This window comes from Perna viridis, chromosome 9, assembly GCF_037379345.1.
Source record: "Perna viridis isolate PV_CMFRI_1.1 ecotype Kerala chromosome 9, ASM3737934v1, whole genome shotgun sequence".
NCBI classification, from domain to species: Eukaryota; Metazoa; Mollusca; class Bivalvia; order Mytilida; family Mytilidae; genus Perna; species Perna viridis.
Window position 1 is genome coordinate 40,818,280 of NC_142453.1, and position 9,495 is coordinate 40,827,774.

Here is a 9,495-nt window from a genome sequence, read left to right on the forward strand (position 1 = left end):
GGGACGCAGTCACTGGTGTTTATCATCCTCTCCTCTATAGATTCAGATCACTTAACTTGGGAAAATGCAATTGCTCGATGCAGAACTTTGCTATTATATCTTCTCTTGATAAAGACAGATTTCATCATATCACATTGAGCAATGCAATCTTTGTCATCGTTTAAATACGACAAGGACTCAGAAATTACGACTCCGGAATGATACGCTGTTCTTCCGGCGTATTTTTGCATGAATGTGGATACCAAGCCAGAAAATTTGAGCTTCTTTTTCTTTACGTTTAAAGTTTCATTATCATTTTGTTTGTATTTAGTTCCTTTTTACTTTTTTATGTTTTTAGTTTCACTTATTTATTATTTCCTTTACGTTTAACTGAGCCACTTCACGACATATATTACTTTTATTCCGCTAAAATCTTGGTTCCCTTGACTACTCTTACATATCTTCGGATGATGCTCAAACGGTGGTCATACATCTTCCAGTTTACACCAACGTATGAATCATTTGTCTACATAACCGATATAACCGATATAACCCATAGGGATGAAAATATCAGCCTCAAGGCCACTCATTGGTCTTCAATGAACGACGAGGAAACCTTCACACCACAAGGCTGGCTTTTGTTAACGATGATTGTGGTGACGATTGATAATGAGTATTCAAATTAGCAGTTTAGTAAACACTATCAAACACAAACAATTGTTAAGTAATTACTTGTCATGGGTATAGAAATCCGTTTTGTTTCCAAACTTCTGTGACTTCATGTATAATATCAGCAGCCATTCTACTTACCATATGATATACAACACGCAACTGGTAAAGTCCTTGTATGGCCACTCAAACTAGACTTAGTAAATAACTATTTTATTTTGCCAACCAAAATCCTTTGCTGAAGTAAGAAAACACATAATTTGGAATAACGAGAACATTCAAAAAATAAACTCTCGTTTTTGAAAAATAGAATCTACAACGCGAGTTGATTATGATTTCTCACATCGAGTGAAATAAATTATATAGTTTTGATCCCGGGGTTTGCCGAGCTATTCAAACTATAAAATGTATTTCACGCAATGTGAGAAATTCATAATCAACAAGCTTTAGTGTAGATTCTGTTACTCTAATGCTCTAAAAACGTCAAAAGTACCCCAAAAAGCGCGCGAAACGTTATGATTCCGATTCGTAGGAAACATGTTGACGTTACACAAACGCAAACATTCATTACAAAAGAAACCAGACGATTTCAAAGTTTTTTTCACTTCAAATCTTCCCGAGATCCTTCAAAATTCTTATTTAAGGTAAGAAAACACCACAATTATCTCATTTAACTGAAATATAACTACAATGGCAATCGAGACGATTCCAAGACAATCGATTTCTAAGCCAATCGAACTCTGAGAACAAAAAAGTCACTAGTGATGAGAACATTTTTTTTCCACACCGGTCAAGAGGTATGAAAATTGAAGCAAAATTAGAGAAAACTGGATAAAAAAGGGTACAATATACATAAATCACTTTATTGATGAGAACGGATTAAGAAATCAAAAATTATTTTAGACAAAATAATAAATCGAAGAAATTTGATTTAAGTAATGTATACTTTAAAATGAGTAATACCAAATCACTGGTTGAGAATATTAACTACTGAAAATTAAAAAAAAAAGACTTAAGTGAATATAAATAAAAATAGTTTTTCGATGAACTGTTGCATTAAAGATATAAACAAATAAACAAATAAAATGCCATACAACTCCTTTGTAACTAAAACAAAGGAAAGATCTATTGGTGTAAATAATTGGTTGCATTCTACGTGTGTTTCTTGTTTGTATCAGAACGGGAAATTTACATTAAAAGATGAAATGATCGGTTAGATAGCATTGAATTTATGTACTATTACCCAGTTTCCAATTCAAACACAAGGCCTCGTTACAATTGACTATGTAGGTCATATACATTAGCAGGGCCCCGATATGAATACTCATTGTCAGTTGCTTAATCTGGTTACTAATCTGAGTCCCTGGTCAATATCATAAACGACCCAAAGATCGCTTTTAAAAATATCATTCACATGTTTATGTGTGTTGTTTTGCTTGTATGAGAACGGGAAATCTACATAAAAAGATGTAACGATCGGTTAGATAGCATTGAATTTATGAAATATTACCCAGATTTCAATTCAAACACAGGGGATCGTTACATTTGACTGTATAAGTCATATACATTATCAGGACCAGGATATCTATATATATTTATAGCCATTGCCAGTTGTTTAATCTTGTTGGGGATACCCACTTGCTTGATTGAAAACATTTGGGTCATCACGGTTACGGAAGAGTACCTAATGCACAATGTATATCAATGGAACCAAGATTCTACTGGAAGTCACCTGATTTTAGAGCATATTGGATGTTGAAAGTAAGCCAAGTTCAGTGGCAGAGAATATTTTACAATCAGCGACTTTGAAACGTCAGTCTTTGAATATACTAAACTATCCTCCAACATTTGTGCTTTGCCCAAAAATTATTTGTTACTATGTTACATCATGTTTAAAATCAAATCTGAGCGTTTTGTAATATACATTTGATATTACCTATGTTTCATATTGATTGTTTATTACCTGAATTGCATTTGTCGATTTCAGAGGTACCAAAATTTGCTGTGCAATGCACAATGTACTTAGTATTTCAAAACCTCCAGCATTAAGCACTGAAGTGTCATACTGTAGAATCTCTCGGTGCTAAACTGCATTTGTGATATGAAGATGAAAACAGTGTTACTCACTGCCTGGTTTTTGCATGGGTAACCGCTGAAAAAATATTGTACTTAAGATAATAAAATAAATATTTTTAAAAGTAGAATTACATTTGCAGACAACCTTAAAAATTATTCTTGACTTAAATGTGATCAAGCTACGCACTTTATGAAGGATGTGGATCTTTCCTCAAATGAAAAAATGACACTCCTTGTTATCATTAATATTCATCATTTACATTAAACATTGGACTACAATAATATAGCTCCTTTGCAATAATCCAATATACTTTATCTAAGCTGTGTAAGTTCCTTTGTGGATATATTTAGTTTTTTTTAATACTATTTGTATAAAAATTTTGAGTAACGAACTACCTTGTTGTTTGGTTCTAATGCTACGTTACTTCTAGAAACACGGGATACATGCACCGAAATTTACATTATCTTTATAGTTGTTTTTTTTGGAAACATGAAAATATAAAAAAAAATGCGTTTTAGCCTAAAAGATTATGTAAAAAGATCTAGATAATTATACCTAATAAGGATAACTTGAATAATTATTTCCTAGATTCGAGTCGAATGACCAATAGACAATTATTTGTAGGGACTAAACTGAAAAAAATATAAGTCCAATTTTACAGAATTGTGTAAATATTAATGATTTTCTATGGATCAGAGGTGGTTACTGATAATATCGATCTGCAACATGATAATATCGATCTGCACCATGAAAACAGATTTATTCAATGGGTCATAGTTTTCCTTTCCTCGTTTGTCTACCCCGGACTTGACATTTTATGAGAAACTCGGCGGGTGTTTCTAGAAAAGCAGAGGACGCTTCCCCTACCGGTGCACCTGGTCCATGCTCCCAGTTTTTAGTGGAGTCCGAGTTGCTCATTTACTTTTGTTACTTTGTATGTATGATTTTAGTTACTTTATGTTCTTTGTTGTGTATGTCTGTTTTCCATGTCGGGTCTTTGTCCCTGGATTACATTCTTTTGATTACCGCTATAACCTTGGTTCCCTTGATTACTATTTAACATATCATAGTTGTATCATTTATTAATTATATATATTCAATATATGTATCTATTATATGAAAGTATATTACGGAGATTTTCTATTTAAAACAAACTAAAAATGTGTTTTTTTTTGTTTTTTTCTTTTGTTGTATGACATGAAAATAAATTGAGACCATGAAACCCTTTCCTTGTAAAATAGACTCAAATATGCAAATATATTAAAAAAAATAAAAAATACAATTAGAATACAAAAAAAAAAAAAAAAATACACTATCATGTTCGGAAAGACAAATATTCAGGAGGTTTTTCAATTCATGAAATGATTAATTCAGACTTTTTTTGTTAAGGTAAGCAGTTATAAATAACTCATTAGTCATATAGACTATCTTGGTTCCATTTTAAGTACCTATTCACATACAATTCGAACTCTAACAATGGTAAAGTGAATCATACTGTAGAAAAACCCATCAAGCAAACGATGCTTTTTCAGGCTATATTTTCGCATAACGATAATTATTTCTGTATTCAGATCTGCACTTTTGAGAAAATCATGCATTTATTTACCACTAAAATCAACTAAATGAAACAAAATCAAGAACGATTGCTCTTGAAAAGTGTCAATTTTATGTACAATCTATGTATTTTTTATCTCCAAAGCGCAACAACCAAGACTTGCCATGTGATCATTAACTGTTCCTTAACAAGAAATGAAATAGAATTCGGTGGTTTTTGACATGCACGTATCACCACCAGTCTGTTTTTAGGTGGGTTTTTGACATGTACGATTCACCTCCAGTCTGATTTTAGGTGGGTTTTTGACATGTACAAATCACCTCCAGTCTGAATTTTAGGTGAGTTTTTGACATGTACGAACCACCTCCAATCTGATTTTTATAAAGTCTGCTACTGAAAGCCATGATACAGTACTATTCATACAAAAGACAGATAGTGTCATGGCTTCTTTCACATTTCCCAACTGATTTTCGATGTACCTTGACATTTCTCAGTTCCAAGGTGACATTTCTTAGCATCAGTTTGACATTTCTCATTTCCAAGTCGACATTTCTCAATTCCACTTTGGATCTTCACATAAGCGATACCTGCATGCTTAAGGCTTGCACTTCACATGAGTGATACCTGCCTGTTTAAGGCCAAACATGAAACAAAATGACAGTTTATTAGCATTGTTCATTTTGTTAATCGACTTCTATACTCAACTATTTTCCTAGCCAACATATCGCGCTAATGACATGCAGCCAATATTTCCATAATTCATAATATTTCTAAATTTGAGTACCCCACAATGTGCAGTGCAAAATTAAAAGTGTTTACCAACATGTGTATATTTGTAAGGCATTTGAAAGACACTGTGTTTACGCTAAGTGTAAAACAATATGACAGTTAAATAGAATAAAAGTTTGTTATGGTACATATCTTATGTCAAACAACAAATTTATATTCCACTCTATTTTTTAGATGAAGCACATTTTTACGTCTTAAATTTTCGGCTTCTAAATTGTTTGACATTACATGGTGATTTTATATACGTCCGAAAGTAAAACTTAATGACAGAATTGAGAATTTTCGATATAATTTATAACTGAAAGAAAATATTGCTTTGTCATTGTCTTACCAGGAAGAATGACTAAAGAGGACTGTCTACAAGGAGGTTTAGTTTGTTCAAACAATCATTTTTTTGAAATGACATGTCAATATTTATGCAGTCTGCATCGTACTACAGTCAGAGATAGAATTCGAGGTTCGAGGGTAATATTCCCTATAAACTTTAAATATTTAAAGCTGCATTAGCTGTTAGTTTCATTTCTTTTAAATTTACCTGAACTTTGAATTATTTCTACTAAATTGTACTTCTCTTGTACAATTTCATTTGATACCTACAAATAAAATGCATTAAATACATGAAATAGGTGTCTATATATTCATAGACTGATCTAAATACCTTTGGCATGTTTCTTTTTTTTATTATTATTTATTAACGTTTTACCACAGGTTAAATTATCAATATTTGTACACTACACTTTTCTTTATTTGTTCAACAATTTATTGAGTGTTATATTCCATGTATGGAGAAGACCATGTGAGTTGGAATAACTCGTGTCTAATTCAAATTTGTTTATTTCCAAATAAAATGTTTTAACTAAACTCAACCCTTTGGCTAGAAACGAGTGGTTTATTTCTGGCATGTCCTTTCTATGACGATAACTTAAGGCAATACATATGTTAAATTTAAATAATTTAATTTCACGTTGCTAATAATTGTCACATTTGGATAGATTTAATTATACATAGTTGGTCTTGTGGTGGCAGTGATGATATACTAGACAAAAATAATGTACATTTCATCAATTAATCAAAAAGAATATACACGTATCAAAATAAGGAACTCTTGTTTTTTCCATCGGAAATGAAATGAATGGGATTTCTGACTTTTGTCATAATATACTTTTTCTGTTATCCCCTCTTCAATACAACTGTACTTGTATTATAGTTAGAAATCTTAATATCTCTTAATTGTTTCCTGAATAGCTTATTTCATTATATGATTTCTTCTTTTCGTTTTTTTTATATTTCAAAAAAGAACATACATAGTGAAACGAAACAAATGCACCAGTATACAATCAAAATACCGCAGTTGGTACTGCAATGGCCCTGACTTGGTACAGGCACTTCAGATGAAATTGTTGGTTAAATCTAGGTTTTACGGCGCGCTTAACCTCCTCTTCCATTGTGGCGTGACTATACAAGTGGTGATTAAAAACCATTTGCATGCACATTGTCATTATCGAAAAATCAGTGGTCACATCAGCAAAAAGAACATTTTACAAAACACAATGGGTTACTCATTGTTTTAGAAGAAACTGGGTATTATTTAACTAAGTCTAAGGACTGATATCTGTAAAAGAATTTTGTAAGATACCTTTAAAGACGCATTTCCTCATACCCCTGTTTCAGGAGTCTGTTACGCAGATATTTATGACGTTCAAGGAGATCATAGTACTTGCTCTGGTGTAGCGGATCAATTGTGAAATATAAACACCATATGCAGAAGACGAAGGGATACTGCTGCACAAGTAAGGAAAATTTATGATATTAAAATTAAAGTCGTCTCTTTATCAAAAATCTTAGTGCTGAGATGACCACTGTTGTCAAATTCGAGATGTAAGTTTAAAAAAGATGCAGAACAGGCTGTTTCTGTAGTCTCCTTTATCTCAAGCTCTAGTGGATATATTGACGGTAACCATTTACCGAAAGAACGGTTGTTGATTGACTATACATAATCAATATATCTGTATGTAAAGCTAAAGGATTTAGCATCTTTTATTTTTTCTATTCTTTACGAGGTCTCGTATGAATGTAAAGACAAATCTGCTAGGAGAGGAGCACAGTTTGCGCCCATATGAATAGCTGCTTAAAATGGGTTAGTGATATCCTTAAATCTCAATTTAAGTAAATGATATAAACTGAATCATTAAACAGGGAGTTGTTGCCCAAGAATAAAAAAAATCCAAGATCAAATTGATACAAGGAAGATAAAGTAAGCATAGAAAGGTCTGAAAAATTCCCAACGATGTTAGAAAGGTCAAATTTGCGAAGTAAATTTTTGGTCATTCCCTCCGTGGGACTCGAACTCATCTATAGCAACAACGCCTGCACAAAGTGGTCTAGGGCGCTGGACTTCGTGTCAATTTGATCCGATGGAGCAGTGTAGTGAATAGAGTTGTCACATTCTGAGCCGTATAATACTGATTTGTTGTGATATGCATCATCAATTTGATCCTCTACCCTACATAATAACACCTAGATATACTGCCCCGTACTACCATGCATCGTGTACTAAGTTACAACCCTAGATTAATCATAAGAGGGAGAATGACCTGGCCAGCGAAAGCTATATTTTATATAGCCTAGCTGGCCGAGTGGTCTAGGGTGCTGGACTTTGTGCAGGCGGTGTTGCCACAGATGTCACAGCGGTACAAGTTCAAGTCCTGCCGAGGGAACGACTTAAAATTTGCTTCGCAAATTTGACAGTTCTAACATCGTTGAGAATTTCTTGGACATTTAATATTTTCACTTTTCACCAACATAGAGACTCTCTCTTATGTCAATTTTGTGTTTTGAAATCTAAAAGAATAAGGAAATGAATATTTAAAACACAAGTTTGGTTTATTCAACAAATTTTAAATAGAGTACATAAATAAGCAGTGAACATCATATCATGTGCTAAAGCTGTGCGACCATATTGATTTACTAATTATTTAAAAGATCATTTATTCTCTTTTGAAAACTTGAAGTCATAATAAAATTTTCAAAATCTCTTGTTCTGACAAAATTGTCATGGTTTTCTTTTGTCATTGTAAATACATGAACCATATATGAATTAATTTTGTGACTGATGTTAGAGTAAAAAAGCATATAAAACTGTATACTTGAAAAAATGTTAAAATTTGATAACAATATAAAGTTGTTAGGAGAATAATTTTTACCATCCAAAAATATATGTCACAACAATTATATCTATGTTGTAATTACAGTAGTAAAATCTCACGCTCTACAATATAACAACCACATTTTGCCCTTCACACAAAAAATTGAATCATATTTTGCATTGAATAACAAAACTACAATTATTAAAATGAAAAAAAAAATATCACATTGGGATATCATGTCTTTCTAAACCTTTTCCGTCAGCCTCAAGAGTGGAATATCTGATTTGCTTTTGAGTCAACATAGAAATGTAAACAGAAATGCTTTCCTCCTTCAAGATATTAACTTTGAAAAGTCTAACACCTTAAGAATGGAGATTTTCCCCCTTTTACTGCAGATCTATAGAAGGCACTTGGTGTAAGGTGCATTGGAAAACTCAGAACATGGGCAGATCTTGGTAGTGTGTATCATGTAGTGGCAGTGCGCAGAATACAACATAAGTAATAATCATTACAGAAATCAGGCAAAACAGAACGTCATATACGAAACTTGTTCATTTTATTTCATTGACAAGAGCAAAAAATAGCCATTTTACAGAAAATTATTATTTCTAAAAGTCAATAGAGAACGGAAATAGTCAACAATTCAACAATTTTTTTTAAAAATGAATAGCAAGTAAAACAAAAACACTTTTGTAGATTAGTTTAGGAATGGAAAATATAGTCTATCACAAAGAAGGACTTTTCTAACTCCAATGTGTTTAGACCCCATGTACATATTTTGCACTGGGCTTGAAAAAATAAAAGATAAAACATGATTTTCTCCGTACATGTCTTAGAACACAATATGAAACATTTTTATATCAACCACCTCAAGTTACAAAAATACTATAATGCTGATAAATTAAATATTTAACAAAATATACTTTTTCTACACTGCTATTGTAAATACAGGTCTTGTAAATGTATATAAAAGTACATCAGTTTGTGAATTTAGTGACAGAACATATAAAATACACACATGTGAAGGCCATTACCATAGTTTAAAACAAACAAAAGGCAAAAAGGACACCTATCTTAACCAAAGTTAACCATTAACTAACCAGAAACTCATAGCTAAACTTATCCATGATTTGACAGGAAGCCTTTAACCAAAGTTAACCATAAACTCACCAGAAACTCATAGCTAAACTTATCCATGAGTTGACAGGAAGCCTTTAACCAAACTTAACGATTACTATCCAGCAACCCTTAACGAAACTGAACCAAATTTAACCAGCAAC